The sequence below is a fragment of the Eptesicus fuscus genome, chromosome 6 (assembly GCF_027574615.1).
Source record: "Eptesicus fuscus isolate TK198812 chromosome 6, DD_ASM_mEF_20220401, whole genome shotgun sequence".
Classification (NCBI taxonomy): domain Eukaryota; kingdom Metazoa; phylum Chordata; class Mammalia; order Chiroptera; family Vespertilionidae; genus Eptesicus; species Eptesicus fuscus.
In genome coordinates, this window is record NC_072478.1 from 63671320 (window position 1) to 63691507 (window position 20188).

A 20188-nucleotide genomic window follows, 5' to 3' on the forward strand; every position below is an offset into this window, starting at 1 on the left:
ATAAGACAAATCTTTGGTATTTTGACTTCTATCCAGGCCAAACAAAATAAGGCACAAGTGTCATACCTGTTTGATTATAATGCAATAAAGAAACTAAAATCTAAACAATGACAGCTTAGGAATTTGTTGCTTTTTAAAATGAAGTCCATTATTACTATAAGTAAATGTAAGCATTTTAAAGGAAATGGAAATTAATCTTCTATAGAGGGTAAAAATTTCTATAGTATAGTTTGATATTTTAAGGAATACAATTATCATCAGCTAGAGGCCTGGTCCATGAAATTTGTGCATGAGGAGGGGGGGAGGGTCCCTCAGCCCGGCCTGCACCCTCTCCAATCCGGGAACCCTCAGAAGATGTCTGACTAGGATCAGGCCTAAATGGGCAGTTGGACAACCCTCTCTCAATCCAGGACCACTGGATCCTAACCACACACCTGCCTGCCTGCCTAATGCCCCCAACTGCCCTCCCCTGCTGTCCTGGTTGCCCCCAACTGCCATCCCCTGCCAGTCTGATCACCTCTAACTGCCTCTGCTTCAGCCCCCACCACCATGGCTTTGTCCAGAAGGAAGTCAGACATCCGGAAGATGGCCTGTCAACCTGGTCTAATTAGCATATTACCCTTTTATTAGTATAGATAAGCAACAGTGAAAAGAGACATAAATTAAATATTTGCACGTAAAATGAAACAAAATCTTATTAGGAAAATGCATTAACTTTTGTTTTATGTTTTGTCTAATTAATTATGCAAACTTTTTGCTAATGTCAGAAACCAGATAGCATTCTATAAATTTGGTAATCTTGTGGTTGAATAATGAGGATTCATGGATAATAATAATAATAATAATAATAATAAGGTAACCTAATTTTGTCTCCACTGTTCTGCCAAAAAGAAAGTTAAAAGGTATTGTTAAACATTTTTAGCACCTACCAATAATATAGATTTGTTTTGAGAATTAGAATATTTTTGCTTTCCTTATTGCTTTCCTCTTTGTGAATGAAACTTTATTATTTCCTTTCTTTGCTGTTTTTCAGGATAGATGCACTATTTTCTTTCCAAAATATCTCTCATCCTTGACTTATTCTTATCCATAAAAATGGCATTTAGAACTTGTCAATGTATTACCAAAATGTATCCCTTAGTATTATGCCACTTTTCTTCATTTTTATTTTTAAATAAGGACAGTGGTCCTTGTGCACTTATATAAAGTAATTTAATCTTTTAAGTATTTAAGGTAAATATTTATAATTCATTAAAATATATTTATTGTGAATTTATACTTAATGTGTGCTGCACTCAATGTGGTGGGTGGAGAATATAAAAAGAAGTCGACTATACTGAAGGGACATACACAGAATAAATGAGTTAGAAAAGTAATGTGTCTTAAGAAGTTAACAGAAAGAGAGATATATGATTCAGTAGAGAATAGTGTTATTTTCTTATTTTTAGGATAGGCGTCTTAGGCAACTCAGTCTCTGATCCTTGCTTTGAAGTGTGCAGAGGATTGGGGAAGGTGGGTGTATACTTTGAAGGCTACTGTGAGAGCACACCTATAATCTTGAATCATTCTTGAGGAGCATAGTTTATTTTGGTTGGATGAAATAAAGAATAAATCCAAAAATATATTTTATTGAGAGAATGCAACTCCTAGATTGAGACATTTCACATTATTTATTGAAAATAAAAGTTATAAAATTTATATTATAAAGAAAAAAAATACATGATTTAAGCTCTGTTGTATGAAAATTATGTTGCATTTGGGTATTAGATTCACTTTGAGGATTAGGAAATCAATGAAGTGATATTACAATAGCCTGGGCATAATGGTTATGTTTGAAGAGAAATGGTCTGAATCAAGAAGGAATAGACTGAATAGTCCTGGGGAGATAGACTACAGATAGGCATAGGAAGCAAAACGAATTATTTCAAAACTGCAATCTCTGATGATTTGGAAGATATTAAGATCTTAAAATAAACATGTAAGTAGAAAGAGCTGTTCCGGAAAAAAAAAAAGTTTATTTTGAATGTCAGTTTGGACCTCCAAGTGGAGATCTTTAATTTTACTTCCATAAAATCATTACTTTGAGGATAAGAAGTTCTAGTTGTAGTTATGGATATGCACACAGATAGATTTAAAACCCCGAAGTTGAATAACATGGTCAAGGGTAAAAGTGCAAAGAAGCAAAGAAGACATAGGAGAATAATACCTTAAGGAAAACCAACTTTAAAAAATGGGAAAAGGGAAGGGGGTGGGGGAGTAGTAAGGGATAAAGGGGACCAAATATATGGTGATGGAAGAAGATTTGACTTTGGGTGGTGGTCACACAATGCGATATACAGATCAGTTATCATAGAAGTATAAACTTAAGACCTATGTGATTTTATTAACCAACTAGTAGCCCGTTTGCATGAAGATTCGTGCAATAGACCTTCATTCACCTGGCTGCCTGCACCAGTTTTCTGCTGCCACCGGGGACCCAGGCCTTGGCTGTGGCCATAGCCTTCTGCCTTCTTTCAGGGTCCGGGCTTGGCCCTGGGCGGTGGCCTTGGGCTCAGCTGCACCCAGCGTCCCTGCAACCCGATCGCCCGGGAAAGCCTCAGGCGGCTTTCCCGGCCTTGGGCTCCGCCACACCCCAACGTCCCTGGTGGGCGTGGTTGATGGGCGTGGCTTGTTTGGTGGGCGTGGCTTGGGCGTAGTGAAGGTGCGGTCAATTTGCATATTTGTCTATTATAAAGTAAGATGTTACCCAATAAATTTAATTTAAAAAGTATGGGGAAAAAAGAAGATAAAGGTGCTTTAAATTTATAAATCCATATATTTTCCTGAGAATTTTAGATATCCATGAATCTTTAAATTATATACCCTTTGTTGCTTTTAAATTGCAATTTGCAAAATCAATATATTTTGGTAAGAAGTCAGTTTACAATGTCATCTTTTTCTTAAGTTCAATTTTAAGGAAATTATAGAAAATTACTAAATTGTACGTAAGTTTTCCCAAAGAACAATATATTTTCATTACCAGTACCTATGGGTGCAAAATAAATATTGCAGTATATAGTTGTGTGTTAGTAAAAAATAAATGGTGGCTACAGATTAATCTATATATAATAAGTGCCCTAAATATTTGCCAAATTCATTAAGATATAAAGAAATATAAGTAAATGGAAGAATTCATCCTAAAGTCAAGCACTAAAATTAAACACAAAATGAGAAGTAATAATATAATTTTCACTTACAGGAACCATGATCATATTATCATAAAATTAAATTTTCCCCAAGGTAATGTAATTTCTACTGAGAAAATGTTCAATAAGAGTATAGTTAGTAATATAAAATTTTCTCTACATTAGAGATTATAAGTTGAAAAAAGATTATTGAATTTCTGTTTTAATAATAGAAATTCAGTTCCAAACATGAACAAAATGGAAGTAGTTGATACTAGGTTTGCTTTTAAACTGTAGGGTTTACAAAGCCTTTATTGAGTTTCATAGCTGAAAATGCCATTTCACATTTAACATTCTTGATGAAGTCCTTTACTATATTCATTCCACCATGGACACCCTCCGGTCAAATTTCTTCTGTCAAAATATATTTACTTTTATCATGAGCTTGTCATTCTACTGTATTAAAATGAAAGAAGTGAATTGTTTAGAAATCATGAAGTCTCTTGGAAACAAAATGGTCCTACATGTCTTATAACTCTATTGTTATTAAAATATTTTTAAACCATTATTGTTTCTAAAATATTGTAAAACAAGAAAAGTGAAAGAAGGTAAATTTGAATTCGGAGGTAGTAACTTTCCTCTTATACATTGACAAAACAATTTATCCTGACACTAGTCAAGTGTACAAACTAGTTCATACAGTCCATGTAAGGGCCTCTTTGACAGTGTTAGAATTAACACTCTTACATAGAATATTTCTTTTATGAACTGTGAATAAAGGAAGAAAAAAATTTGGAATGGAAATAGCTACTTAACAGCATGACCTAGAGAATCCAGAAGGGTAACTACTCCAGCTGTGTGCACTTGATCCAGGCAGAGTCTATTTTTCAACAAATAGATAATTAGGAAGAAACATGAAACAGTGAGAAAAAGAGTAGTTTAACCAACCCGACCAGCCAATGAGCCTGGATAACAAAACACTTGACAAATATTGTCCTGTTTGACCATTCATCCTGGCATGAATCCGAAAAATAATGCATCATATGCCTGATGTTTTTAACTTTGGAAAATGTATATGGTATAACATTAAATTTTTAAAAAAAAGTAAAAGTACAAAGAGCCCCCACAGGGTATTTCTCAAAGGAGAGAAATTCCAATTTGAAGACTTCCAATGTTGTAGTTTCCAATATTTTTAAAAAATTCTAATTGTAGATAAATATAGTTTTAAGAAGACCATTAAATTGAGTTTTTAACTTATGCATAACATTCTCTAATCTATACACAAGGAGTTTTGAAAAGGAAGAATTTATGACTCTGGCGAAATTTCAAAGCTACATACTCCTCCATAGTCACAATATTTCACAGTTATTATGGTGACTCACAAATAATGCGAATTTCTCCTTTTTGACATTTTCATTAAGCAGCAGTACTTTGTAATCTCATATATTCTTAACAGGAATAACCTCCAGGCTTCTTTAATTGTACAAGCACGAAACAACTATTCGTGTCCATTGCTCTTTTAAATATCTCTCTGTTGATTAGTTGTGAGGTCATTCATCCAGTCTTATAAACATACCACATACAAGCTTTTATTTCTTTCATCTCATATTCAATCTTTCAATAGATTGTGTCAATTTAAACTCAACAGGTCTTCTTTAATATACATCTCATCTCTCCAAGGTAATTTTAATGCCTTAAGTCAGATCACTTTGTTTCTTATTAAAAAAAAAAAAAAAGCTACAAAAATTGTCAAAGAATAAATGAGTAAATTTAAAAATGACAAACATTTCACAGAACTGATAGAATACATCACAATATATTGGCCAAGAGGGTAATTTGATCGAATATACAAATTATACAAACTAACATGCCATTGAGTAGTTGCTTTGCATTTTTCACTTTAAAAAAGAAAAATTAAAAAAAAAAAGATTGAGTTTGTGCAGCAACAAACTTAAGAGCCTTAAAATTTCAGTTCTTTTAATCTAGTGAGCTCTTCTCACTTTCAATAATATATTTCTAGGAAGTGTTAAAGATACAGACAGACATATATTCAAAAGATGCTCACTTACCATTCTTTATAAATGTAAAACAATAGAAGACAAATTATAGGCAAAATTAAAAATCCAAGAATAAATGAGTAGCATAATTTTTTTAGTTGGGTTTACAAATGCAAAGTATAAATGTTTACCTATAGATGAAGCATAGGGAAAAAAAGCATAAAAGTGTGTTTGTATGATTAAGAACAGTGAATGCAAGATGCTAAAGTCCAAGGTTAATTAAACTAATTAGATTTTTTTTAATGTTCTTAAACAGAATGCATAAAGTCACACTTTTTTTGAAAATTTTAATTTTCTATGCTTTGAGTACTTAAGAAATAATTACCAGTTAAATGCCTTTTTGACAAGCATAACTTTCACATATATTTTGGTCATTCTATATTAAAATAGATTCAACATTATTAAACTTACCAAAAAAGTTATACTGATATTATTTGAAATACCCTTACTATTTAAACTAACAATTCAACTTATAGGAAAAAAATAAAGTTTATCCTCCAGAATTGTTTCTAATGGCAAAATATTGGAAAGCATATATCCCATGATGGAATACTGACTAAAATAGATACAAGTGCAACTATATGATAAAGTAACAAGTTCTCATCTAAAACTATGCAGGGTAAGAATATCTAATGACATTGAAATATTTCATTACATTTTCTTAAGTAAATATTAAGTAGTATATCACATTCAATTATGACCACATTTTTGTTGAGTAGCAATGTAGGATTTTTGAACATGGCTGTTTGGATGTGGCTGACCATTTTGCTACACAGCACGATTAACAGCAGATATCTCTGACCTGTACTCTGTGTCAAAGGACTGTGCTATCCACAAGTCCAGCTATGTAATTTATAGACTCCAAGTAAAATAAAACTGCCCGGCTCCTTGAACAAAAATTATTAAAAATTTCAAGACAGCAGAGCATGAAATCAAGCATAGACCCTTCTGAGTACTGGACCTTGTGCAACTGCACAGATCACGGTCCCATAAAGCTGTCGCTGGCTACCTTATATATATCTGTCATATTTACTCCCATAGTGCTGGCTGGTTTAGCACTGATAACAAAGAGTTTGGGCCAGAAAAAAAATTGTTCCAAAAATGATGCTGAAAGCCTCCCAAATTAGGTAAATGTAGTGATACAAATTTACAGATTCAAGAAATGTGTCAAACCCTAAATAGAATAAATTCAAAGAAAACCATAGTTGTACATATAATAAGCAAAAATCCACATTTAAAGCAAATATCATGAAATATTACTGTTAACATTTCTCTTTCTCCACAAGGATCCTGAATTTATCGTCGAAGGAGAAAAGTCAGTGTGTACATCAGCCTCCTTGGCAGGTCAGCTATGCTCGTGTTTCAGGCCTGGAACTGATTTCCAAGCCAGTCTTTCCTTCTGCTGCAGGAGCTGAGCAGTTCTCTAACTTTTCTTCAGAGGCCTTCTGGCTTTAAGAGCATCCATGAAGATTTAAAAAAAATGTTACTAAGATCATTCAATTTCATTCAAGACTTTTAAAATTGTTAACAAAAATTAGTTGTCTACAATTCTCAAATTGCACTTGAACTATATCTTCAAGTGCTAGAGCTGTTAAACCCCACTATTTCACTTTCTTGTCTAATTCATTGCAATTCTTTCTATTCTGATGCCAACAGCCCTTAAGCATTTGTCACCACCCTCACTTACACCAGCAACCAAGGTCTTCTCTCCATCTGAGTAGTGGGTGACCCACTTCCAGAATCCCAGCTTGAGAGTCCAGTGTTTATACTTCTTCCATAAAGCATCCAAATGTTTCTTCTGAAAGCAAGGAATAAGAAAAGAAAAAAACAACAAAACTTGGCTATAGTTAGTGAGTCTTTATGATAATCCCAAGAAGCAGCATTTAAGAATCAGGAGAAAAAGAAGAGAAAAAGGCAAACTAGAGTTCCATTATCTCGGGCACTGCTGTGGGCACCATTACTATTGCTACAGCTGGTTCATTTTACCCCCAAGGTGTTTATCAAATAAAACCCAGAATTGTTCACCTAAAAAAGAAAATTCTGGATCATGTATGACTCCCATCCCTTTGAGGGTTTCCCTCCTGGGTGCTTGCTGCGTTTTCTGGTTAGATCCTAGTCCGTGGACCAGATGGTTCACTAAGCTGCCTCTAAATCAGAAAGCAGAACTCACAGTGCAAACTAAAGATTGAAAGTTAGTACCATGAGGTGAATCTGATCTATCAAAAAACTGACACCACAGCTGAAACTGAAATTAGATGTGGGCTGGAAGGCTGTAATATGGGTCAACAACAGCAACTACTACAACTTGCTTTTAATCTTTTGAAGTTTTGTTTACTTGAATAGTCTCCTATTATCTCCTTTCCCATTTTAAGCCTTTCTGGGTTAATGCTTTCTTGACTCCTTTAATTTTATATTGCTGAGTGTTTTGGAGTGATGAGAGATAATTGCTGCTTAGCTAGATATACCAAAATAGTATGCCTCGTTGTCTGTTTTGAAATAAAATATTCAGGTTTCTAACCATATTTCTGCAGAGTTATAAAACAACATTATGTTCAAATGAAGTAGTTATTGAAGACTTATTTACAACCTAGATTCTGTTGTCTAAAAATATATATAAAACAACTCAATTTGCTCACATACAAAACTTGAATATACATTACTTCTCACAAACAAAACACACAGAAAATAATTTAGATTGTTCATTCTGGAATCATAGTCCCATTTCATAGAGGTAGGTGTAAATTCAAAAGAAGGCCTGACCAAATATATATGAAAGTTTAAAATGATCATACTAATTTTGTTTTATATATAAAATATATTTTGTAAATATTATATGAATGGCTAATTATTCAGGATGATAAATGTTATTTTTACTTGAAATCATTATGACTTTCATTTTAGGGGGATACCCTATATTTTTATGTTTTAAGGTTAAATTTATGAGAATTATTTCTAAATTATTGATATATACTTCACACTGTACATTGTGTTAAATATCCACTGGAAAAAAAGTTTTTACACTATTTTAGGAAAGAGAAAATGCCTCAGAAGAAAATGTCAGGCTTTCTCTCTTCAACCAACAAGTGCTTTTATAACAATAACTAGGGACCTGGTGCATGAAGATTCGTGCACGGGGGGGGGGGGGGGGGGGTTGGGGGGGGGGAGTGGGTCCCTCAGCCTGACCTGCATCCTCTCCAATCTGGGAGCCCTCAGGGGAGCCCTCTCCAATCTGGGAGTTTCTGTCTGTCTTTGCAGTCATATGAGCGAATTGTCTGAGACCCCAACCCAGTTTGGTTTGTTGCTCACAGAATAATAGAGGCTTTTTTTTTTTCTTTGCTCCATTGGTAGAGATTTCCTGGAAGTTTTAGGATATCTTCCCTTTAATTTTTCCTCGACACTCTGACTTTACTTATGTCTCTCACCTTTGCTTTCCTTCCATCCCCCACCTGCAACAGTAACTTGCTCCAGGCTCTAGTGTCTAGGAGATCCCACAATGCGTCTGCCACCAGAACTACGATTCCCAGCATTCCTGGCGCTTCCTGCGCTCTGGGCTTCAGCTTCCAGTTCAGGGTCTGCACAAACAAAAAGGACTGTGAACTCCAGCTGCCCCAAGCCGGGTTGACAGGACTGGACACTCCAGTGGCGTCCCCGGGACCCTGGCCGCTCAGCGCCAGCGTACGCGTGCGCTGCCCACAGGCTCAAAAGCGGGCGGGGTCCTGGGGACGCCCACCCCCGCCCCGGCTGCTAGGTGCCTGCATACCTCCACAACGCCCACAGGCCTGCCATCTTTGTCAGGTTAATTTGCATACTCATTCCTGATTGGCTGTGGGCATTGTGGAGGTACGGTCAATTAACATATTTGTCTATTATTAGTGTAGATTATTAATTTTTTTAAAAAACATCTATTTTTTTATCCAGCCCTGTCAAATAGTTTTAATAAAATGTTTACTGTTGTTTTTGTTTCTAAGGGACATAAAATTCAAATAACATGAAATAAAGCAAAAGAAGTGTCAGTGAGTAATTTTACTGAACTGTCTTGTTAAATATCTTGGACTTGTCACATTGTTGGTTTTGATGACAGGTTGCATAAATTACAGTCCATGCTTACTTGGCTGGTATTACATATCATCATTAAAGCAAGATAATGTTAAAAATTTACTCTGAACTAAATGTTGTATAATTTCATACATATACATATGTATCTATCATCTATCTATCTATCTATCTATCTATCATCTATCTATCTATCATCTATCTATCTATCTATGTATCTATGTATCTATCTATCTATCTATCTATATTACTAGAGGCCCAGTGCATGAAATTCGTGCAAGAGTAGGCCTTCCTTCCCCCCCAACCCACGTGCTGCTGCTGACACGCTGGTTTCCCTCTGGCACCTGGGACCCGGGCTTCCCCCGGCAGGTCATCCAGAAGGATGTCCAGTCTAATTAGCTTATTACGCTTTTATTATTATAGATCGCTGTTATCTGTGGAAACACTCATCAGATAATGTCACTTTGCTTAAGATTTAAAAATACTAAACAATTACACCAGGAGCAGAAGTGTTCATTGAATCCCTCACCTGTCCTACCTATTGTTGCATATCGGGCCCCCCAGGTAGCAAACTCTGAGATGGAGATCAGAATACAGCGTTTATTGAGGGCTATCCCTGAGATACAAAGCAGGATCGTGTAGTAGGGGCAGTTAGGCTGTGATTCTGTCTCAACAGAAACCCCAGCTGGTTCCAAACGGACCGCCATTCAGAGTAGTCCAGAACTGAAGTGAGCGGGCTGCCCTTTGGGTCCTCGTCTAAAGTAGTCATGGTTATGGCCTGGCTCAGAAAGCAATGTAACCTGACGCAAAAGTATTTTCAGTAGGTGAGGCAAATCCAGGAGAGACCTGACAACTGAGCGCTGATTGTTGGTTGTGATCCAAGGAATTAAGTGGGGGATGAATGTAAGTAGTATTTTATTCCTGAAGGGGAACCTGGGTAGTACATCACACAATCCACTACACTCCCTCCTTTTTCTGTAAGGAGTAGACCTTATATGAGCTCCAGGATTCTGGTGTGCTTATCCTCCCAAAGGAAACATAAAACGGGAAGGTGAGTGGACAAATGGCATCCCCTGCGCCTGCAGCTGGGCTCTGGACTTGAATCACTGGTAGGCACCATCTCTTGTCGTCTCCCTCCCTGGTATCTATTCTAGGTTTCCGTCCAACTCAAGTAACAATTCTGCTGGTATCCATGGTTTCACCAGTAATGTGATCCAGACTCTCTCCGTCAGTGGAGGAATATAATATTTGTGGCATTTCCAGCTGGTCTTGGTCTTTTTGGATGAATGTTAAGACAGAAGGGAGAAGCAACAACGTGGCCCTGGGCAAGATTGTAAATGAGTACGGAGGTCTGTTCCAAGTAAGTGCAAACTGTTTCAGATCCTCTTCTCTGATAGAAATGGAAAAGAACCAATTTGCCAGATCAAAGGCTGCCCATCATGGAACAGAGTCCGTGTTAATTTTCTGTAGCAAATATATCACCTTTGGCAGAGCAGCTGCAGTTGGGTTCTTACCTGATGGAGTTTGCAGTGATCCACTGCCATCCTCCAGCTTCCAACTGATGTTTTCTTGAGCCAGGTGGGTAAATTAAATGGAGGTAGGATAAATCCCTGGATCCTTCAGGTTTTTAAGAGGTGTACTAATTTCTGCCATTTCCCCCTAGGGAATTGTTTTCTTTATTGGCTGGGGGCTAGTATATTTTAGTATCTATATGTATTTATTTTGTCTGGGAAGCAACATGAGGTTTCTGAATTATAGATTAGACTCATTACAGGAATAACCGCACTGATTTCCAGTGCTCTGATCCTCCTGGGGTGACACAATGAAGACAAATGTCACCTGCACATTTATAGGAGAGGAGCCCTAACACTATGTGTCTGGGAGCTTCTGTAGGAACCCCTTTACCTCCCAAACCCCTCAACGCCGAGAGAGGGAGGACATTTTTTTTTTTAATTATTGAATACAAGTAAATTCTCTCTTAGAAAAGAAGGGGGAGTCCCTAGTTTTTACAGCCTTTTGGAACACAAACAAATGGTCCAGACAGAATGTAATGGAAGATCAGTTACTTTAGAGCATTAACTTTGCATCTTATTGTAGAGAAATAAGCATGATTCACTTCTATAAAAATCCTAGAATAAAGTTCTATGTATTTTTTCTCCCTTTATCTTCTAGTGTTAGGTGTTATATGTTGAGGAGGATAAAAGGGTAGTGGATATTTTATTCTCAGCTTCAAATATGACTTTAATATTCAAATCAAGTTTGTAATTAATTCATTACTATAAATCTAAATATTTTAATGGAAAGAATTATATTTTAACTGTAAATATATATTGTCTGAGTGTAAAATGTGCTTTATTTGTCTAGTAGGCACACAACTTTCATACTTCAAAGGAAAAATAAAATTATTATTTAATAGGTAATTATGCATATCATCACCACAGCTCACATTCTTTATGGTAATAAAGGTTAATTGAGGTGTTTTATACTTAATAGTATGCATGAAAAGAAACACCTTATTCACACAACTTTCAATTTATATAAAAATAGGGTATATGTAAGAAATTCTCAGTAGTCGTATGCAAAGATTATAACATTTTCTTATTATCTCCAAAGTATGTTAAATTATTTCTGATAAATTAAAATTAGGCATTTTGATTAATTTCTTCTTTACTGGAAACATATATCATACTCCATTCAAGATTAAATTAGACTTTTGGAGTTTAATTAACTAATTTTAAATGCACATACTTCTAGTAGCAAATAATGAAAACAGTATACATATATAAGAAAGAGTTGAGTTCTCTGGTCTTTGGAATTTGAATAACTCAGTTGAGTAAGCACCACATTTTATTTGTGGTACAAATACATGTAAGTCTACCAATTAGAAAAATCAAGCATAATTATCATGCTAACTACAGGGTTGTATCATATCTATTAAATTGAATATTTTATTACAGATACCCAAAATATTAGATCAATGAATTATAAATATATATCTTTAACCAATAATTTAAAATAGTAATAATGTTAATCTAAATGTCTGAACTGGCAGTGTTCTGATGGGTGGTATGTTTCTATTAATAAAACCTTTAGTAGAGTTATACATGATTACTAATTAAGTTTACATAAGAATATAAAACTAATGTTTTTAACTTTATTCAGAGCAGGTAGAGAAATTTTAACAGTATTTTGGAAGTTGGATAATTTACTTTTTTTAAAAAATCTTCTTTCCAGATGGTGTAAAATTTATAATCAGAAAAGAAAATTAAAATTGCTAAATTTAAAGTAGATTGTCTTCTGAAATAGTCTATTATGTCAATAGGCAAAGTATATATATGCCATTGGAGTGACCTAGAAAGGAATATAAAAAATAAAACATATTTGAAATGAATGTATTAGTAGCATATTGTAGTATATTGTATAACCTACTATTAAAAGACATTTACTCATTTAAATATTATTGATTAAGGACTTTTTGGGGGCTAGACAATGAAGATTCAACAGGAACAAAATACATCAGGTCTTCCCTCCTCATCCTTTGTTACATGGTCTGGTTTGGAAATCAAGTGAGAGAAAAAATAAGTATAATAATTTCAAATATGATAATGCCTATACATTTTAAGAAGAGGGTGCTGTGGTTGTGATTTATGTCAGCATAGTATTTAACAGCCTTCTTTTCTGTCCAAGCTGAATGGACTATACTCTTCTGGCTGAACATTTCAGAAAAACTTTCCTTCATCTAACATACACATGGAGCTCACCCTTGAGTCAAGTTATAACTCCCTAGTTCCCCATAGAGACCTTCCCCGGGGATTCACTGAGCTTCTATTTCTTCTGACCACACTGGTTGGTCTTCTGGTGGTCTTTGCTCATTCCACTTCCTTTGGTCAACAAACAATCTCTCTCTTTTTTTTAATTTTAAGGATTCTATAAATCAAAAAAATAATTCCAGCCTACTACTATAATATTTTTAGATTTATTTATATAAATTACACATTTTTCTTCAATCCTGAGAAAATTATTCTCAGTTCCCTTTTCCTGTCTGGTGGGTGGCTATAAAGATGGAATTGATGCACATTATTCGAATAAGATCTACTCTAACACTGATTGAAAAGCTAAGGAGGCCCTGGCCAGTGTTTGCCAGTGGTTAACAGTGTCAGCCACTCACCAAAGTGTTGCTGGATCTATTCCCAGTCAAGGGCAAGTACCTGGGTGGCAGGTTATATCCAGACCCCACTCAGGGCACTTGCAGGACGCAACCAATCAATGTGTCTCTCTTGCCTCTCTCTCTCTCTCTCTCTCTCTCTCTCTCTCTCTCTCTCTCTCTCTCTTCCTCTCTCTCTCTCTCTCCCCTCCTCCTCCTCCTCCCTCCCTCCCTCCCTTCCACTCTCTCCAAAAATCAATGGAAAAAAAATATATCCTCAGGAGAGGATTAACAAACAACAAACAAAAAGCTAAGGAGATTTCAAAATTGCTCTTCCAATGTGCTTTTAATTTTTCATTCTCTTCCTCTTAGCTATTGCCCTTTTTAATAGAAAAGAACTCACAAACATCCCACACCTCTTTGAGTTGCTTCCCAATGAAGCTCTCTGATGATTTAGAATGCTTCCTTACCTATTATTTTTTACAACCTGAATATAGTTAATTTGTTAGGCTTGAAACTAAGCTTCTCTATATTTTCCCTGATGGATTTATCTAATCTTAATCTTTAATTTATGGATGAGAGATGACACATATAATTTCTTATTTTGGATTTTACATATCTTATAAATTATCCCAGCAACAATCAAGAGAAAGATGAACTCTAATCTTCCAGAAAGCTATGGGCTAGACAGATCTTTATTTTTAATTGCCTTGGTAACATTTACTATATTTGGAGAAATGGGAAGTTTTCTGATAACAGAAAATCACTCTTTTTTCTTTCTGTGGTCTCAGTTCTAATGGGTCTTTCTTAACAGTCATCAACATACCAAAAAAATTTACTAATATTTTCAAGTCTTATACCATATAAACTGATGCCTCCTACAACATACTATTTAAAAAAACACATCTGTGTCATATACATTGCATATCTATATGAACATGTCCTGTGAATTTTTTCACCTTATATATTGTACATAATAAAATTTAGCCAGAGCTATTACTAATGTGATGTTTTCTTGTATATTTTTATTCCATGACTGAGTCCTTTTGGACATTTTACATTATTATAAACTTAAACTTTAATATTTTGACCTCTATTCATCACCCACAGTTTTTCCCTCAGCTAACTTTATAATTATATAATCATTACATGTATTAAGGAAAAGTTGCTATATTATTAAATCAAGATACATTTTTCCATTGTTAAAAGTAGAATTAGATTTAGAGACTTGGAATTTTTAAAGATAATACATTTGTAAAGTATTTTAAAAATTTCCAGAATAAATGTACAATTACATGTATCTATAGATAGGATAGAAAATATAGATATTAACATATATTTATGTAAATGTGTGTGAATATATGTAAACAGTCATATACATGTAAGAATATGATGTAAGTATTCTCTTTCTTCAGTGTATCTGACAAATAATAACATGTACAATAAAAGTGCAGATCACTGTTCAAAATTACCTACTTGTTATAAGAAGATAGGGTGTACTAACGTAGGTTTTCTGTTGTCTCAAAAAGAGAACAAAAAAATTGAAAGGCTCAAATTATAATTAAACATGAAAAGTTTTTATTGAACTAGAATTTCCCATACAACAACCTTCATATTCAATCTGACATGAGCAATGAGCATTAGTTATATAATATTGATATTGTACTTCTCATTTCTTTTCTTTAGGTTTTGAAATAGCACGGCAACAAAATATAGTCAGCCTTATATATCAAGGCTGATCACATGCTAGAAACCTAAATCATAGTTTATTTTAAAAATTTCTGAGTGTTCACATCTAAGACATGTTGAATTGCTGTTCAGAGAGGTTTTATTAGAGACAGGGAAGAGATATCACAGTTTCAGGAAAATAGTCAATAAAATCTTTGGCTTTTCTCACATAAGGAAAATTTAATTTCCCATTCTGAACTCTATCTCATTTGCCCTTCTCTGATTTTTTTAATCAAACAGTTTTCACTTTGAACTATATTTATCAGACATTTGTAACTTTAATTATTGAACTTTTCCTTGTTTAGAGAATTAATTCCAGTCATATACTATTATATATTACAAAAAATTAATATACATATATTTACTTAAGGACATCAATTATGTCAAATTTTCTGTTATATTTAAATATGTGTCTAGTTATTACTCATTTTAGAGTTTGTATAATTTTACCATGCCATAAAAGTATTACAGGTTAAATATATACCCTTTCAGAGTTCAAAATTATTCCATAAAGAACAATTGCTTTTATCAGCAGTTTTCATGTCCTCATACTTTCAAATATTCTCACTATAGTTTTATTTACCCTTTAAAAAATATAACAACCTCTTTTTTTGTTTTAATATTAAAATCATATTATGTGGTTAATTCCTATGATCCTAGAGAATGCAAAAGAATAAAAACATAATCAATTTGTAACTATGATAATGAGTAAATATGTGTAACAGGATGCTAAATTGGGAGTTTGTATCAATTTTTGCTGAGGTCCAAAAAATAAAGATTAAGGGTCACCTACTCTCATACTCTAAACTAAGCTTCTAAATCACCTCCTCTGGACTTGCAAAGGAGGCATCCAAGGGCCAAATCAGAAGCAATTAGGTAACCAAGCATTTATCTTTTTGGAATGAGTGTTAGTAACAAACATGTTATGATTCTTAAGAAAAAAGACTACACTATTCTGTCTGTCTTCTTATCCTGATCCAAAATTGTGAAAATGCAAAAATATTGTTTTATGTATGTTCTGCAAAGGTGTTCAGTTTCACAAATATCTTGAATTAAATTGCAAGGGAGGCCTTACGACATGCTTTAGGAGCTACGCTGCCTTCATGTAAATAATAATTATAGGAACAGTTCATACTAGGCAATGAAATGAATAACATTGTTCTTGTGTTTTAAAATTTCAGTGATTAAATGTAATGGTCTCCTTGGTCGACAAATCAGTCTTTGTCCTAAGTGCATGGTTATTGTGAAGTGTGTGTGTGTGTGTGCGTGTGTGTGTGTGTGTGTGTGTGTGTGTTTGTTTATTTATTTATTTAATGAAAATGTGTGCAGGTATAAAAGCAAGTCCTGGGGCTGCAAAAATGAGTGTAGACCTTCTGGTGAGATGACTGTAGAATAACACAATGTATGTATCATTTTGACACATTCTTGTTCAATACTTAGTACTCAACGATAATGCAACTTTTAATTCTATGCAAAATGGCAATAAGCAATAAGAGGCATAATGAAATGAACTCATGGAGTATTTTTCATCCAGAAATACAATTTATGTGAATTTAGAGCATGACATAACACACAGTATGAGTGATGCAGGCATAAGTATTAAAGTAAGGTAATTAGAAAACATTTCATGAGAAAGCAGAAAAATTAGTCATTTCTAAAGTGCATTTTAGAATCTGTAAAGTGTTATGAAATGCATTATGTCAAGTATCAACACATTGCTAAGTCTAAGTCAAATACAATGCAATACTTATTTTTGTAAATAATTTTTACTGGGAAACAGTCACACCATTTATTTTATATATTGTCTATGGCTGCTTTTGTCACACCATGACAGAGTTGAGTAGTGCAGAAGAGACTATAATATTTATCACATGACCCTTTACAGAAAAAAATAGTCAGGCTTGACATTATGTTATTAAAATAATATTGAGGTAAATATTTAATTGTTTCACAAAAGTGAAAAATAAAAGAGGCTTTATGGTTTTGACAAAATAATAGCAACAGTTGACACTTCTTTAAAAAAAAATCTTTATTGTTGAAAATATTATATATTGATTTCTCCCTGCCCCTGCCCCCTGCCCCAGGCCTTCACCATGCTATTGTCTGTGTCCATGAGTTAAGCATAATGCATACAAGTTCTTTGGTTGATCTTTTCCCACCCACCCACCCCCGCCTTCTCTCTGAGGTTTGACAGTCTGATCCATGCTTATATGTCTCTGGATCTATTTTTTTCATCAGTTAATTTTGTTCTTTAGATTCCACATATAAATAACATCATGTGATACTTTTCTTTCTCTGACTGGCTTATTTCACTTAGCATAATGCTCTCCAGGTCCCTCCATGCTGTCTCAAAGGGTAAGCAATCCTTCTTATTACAGCTACATAGTATTCCATGGTGTGAATGTACCACAGCTTTTTTTATCTACTCATCAACTAATGGGCATTTGGGCTGTTTCCAAATCTTAGCTATTGTAAATTGTGCTGCTATGAGCATACATTCTTTCTGATTGGTGTTTTAGGTTTCTTAGGATATATCCCTGGAAGTGGGATCACTGGCTCATATTGCAGTTTCATATTTAATTTTTTTGAGAAAACTCTATCCTGAAAGTGGTTAAGTAACAACTGATACCATAGAAATACAAAGGATTATAAGAAAATACTATGAAAAACTATATATCATCAAGCTAAACTACAGATTTCCAAAACTGAATTAGGAGGAATCAGAAACCCAAATAGGCCAATAACATCTGATGAAATTGAAGCAGTAATAAAACAAAACAAAACAAAACAAAAAAATCCCAGCAAACAAAGCCATGGTTCAGACAGCTTCATAGGGGAGTTTTACCAAACATTCAAAGAAAAACTAACACCTATCTTCCTCAAACTATTAAAAAAAAAAATAAAGAGGAAGGATCACTTCCAAGCTCTTTTTATGAGGCCAGCATTATCCTAATTCCAAAACCAGATAAAGACACTACAAAGAAAAAGAATTACAGACCAATATTCCTGATGAACATAGATGCTAAAATCCTCAACAAAATATTAGCAAATTGCATCTAGCTATATATTAAAAGACTAGAAGCCCAGTGCACAAATCCATGCACCAGTGGGGTCCCTCAGCTTGGCCTGTGGGATCGGGCCGAAACCGGCTCTCCAACATCCCCTGAGGGGTTCCGAATTGCAAGAGAGCACAAGCCAGGCATAGGGACCCTAATGGTGCACCATCAGTGCCAGGGAGGGATGTGGGAGGTTGGCCAGACGGGGAGGGACCGTAGGAGGGCTCCAGGGTATGTCTGGCCTGTCTCACTCAGTCCCAATCAGCCGGACCCCAGCAGAAAGCTAACCTATTGGTTGGACCATCTGCCCCCTGGTGGTCAGTGCACATCATAGTGCGTGGCCTTAGCATATCATTAGCATATTATGCTTTGATTGATTGAACGGATGACTGGACACTTAGCATATTAGGCTTTTATTATATAAGATCATATACCATGACCAAGTGGGGTTTATTCCAAGGACCTAAAGGTGGTACAATATTCACAAATCAATAAACGTGATATATCACATAAACAAATTTAAAATTAAAAAATCACATGATCATACCAATAGATGCAGAAAAAGCATTCAACAAAATACAACACCCATTTAAAAAAATTATATATATATATTATTTATTTTTTACAGAGAGGAAGGGAGAGGGATAGAGAGTTTGAAATATCGATGAGAGAGAAACATCGATCAGCTGCCTCCTGCACACCCCCTTCTGGGAATGTGCCCACAACCAAGGCACATGCCTTTGACTGGAATTGAACCTGGGACCCTTGAGTCCGCAGGCCAACACTCTATCCACTGAGCCAAACCGATTAGGGTGCAACACCCATTTTTGATAAAAACTCTCAGCAAAGTGAGAATAGAGGGATCATAACTCAACATAATAAAGGCCATATATGATAAACCTACAGCCAACATCATACTCAATGGGCAAAAACTAAAACCATTTCTCCTAAGAACAGGAACAAGACAGGGATGTCTGCTTTCACCCCTCTTATTCAATATAGTGCTGGAAGTGTAAACCACAGCGACCAGACTAGAAAGAAATATGAAAGGCATCCAAAGTAGAAAGGAGGAATTAAAACTCTCATTATTTGCAGGTGACATGATATTGTACATATAAAACCCTTAAGACTCCACCAAAAAAACTACTAGATTTAATAAATTAATTTGGCAATGTAGCAGGATACAAAATTAACACCCAGAAATCAATAGCATTTTTATACACCAATAATGAATTCTCAGAAAGAGATACTGAACAAACAATCTCATTTACCATTGCACCAAAAAAATTAAGATACTTAGAAATAAACTTAACCAAGGATTTAAATGACTTGTACTGGGAAAACTACAGGACATTGCAAAAAAGAGATAGAGAAAGATATAAACAAGTGGAAGAAAATACTGTGTTCATGGATTGGTAGAATCAACATCATTAAAATTTCCGTACCACCCAAAGTAATCAACAGATTCAATACTACCCCTATTAAAATACCAATGGCATATTTCACAGTTCTAGAAAAAATACTCAAAAAATGTGTATGTAATAATAAAAAAATACCCTGAATAGCCACAGCAATCTTAAGAACAAAGTTGGAGGATCACAATACCAAATATCAAGTTATATTACAAAGTCACTGTAATCGAAACAGCCTGGTACTGGGTTAAGAACAGGCATATAGATCAATGGAACAGAACAGAGACCCCAGAAATTGACCCAAGCCATTATGCTAAATTAATATTTGACAAAGGAAGCAAGTGCATACAATGGAGTCAAGACAGTTGCTTCACTTCTATTATTAATAACTAGAGAACCTGCACCCTCTCACAATCCGGGACCTCTCAGGGGATGTCCTGCTGCTGGTTTACGCCCATCCCGCAAACCAGCAGTTGGCCATCCCTCTCGCAATCCAGGACTGCTGACTCCTAGCCACTGGCTAGCCTGCCTGCCTGATCGGCCCTAACCACTCTGCCTGCCTGCCTGATCGCCC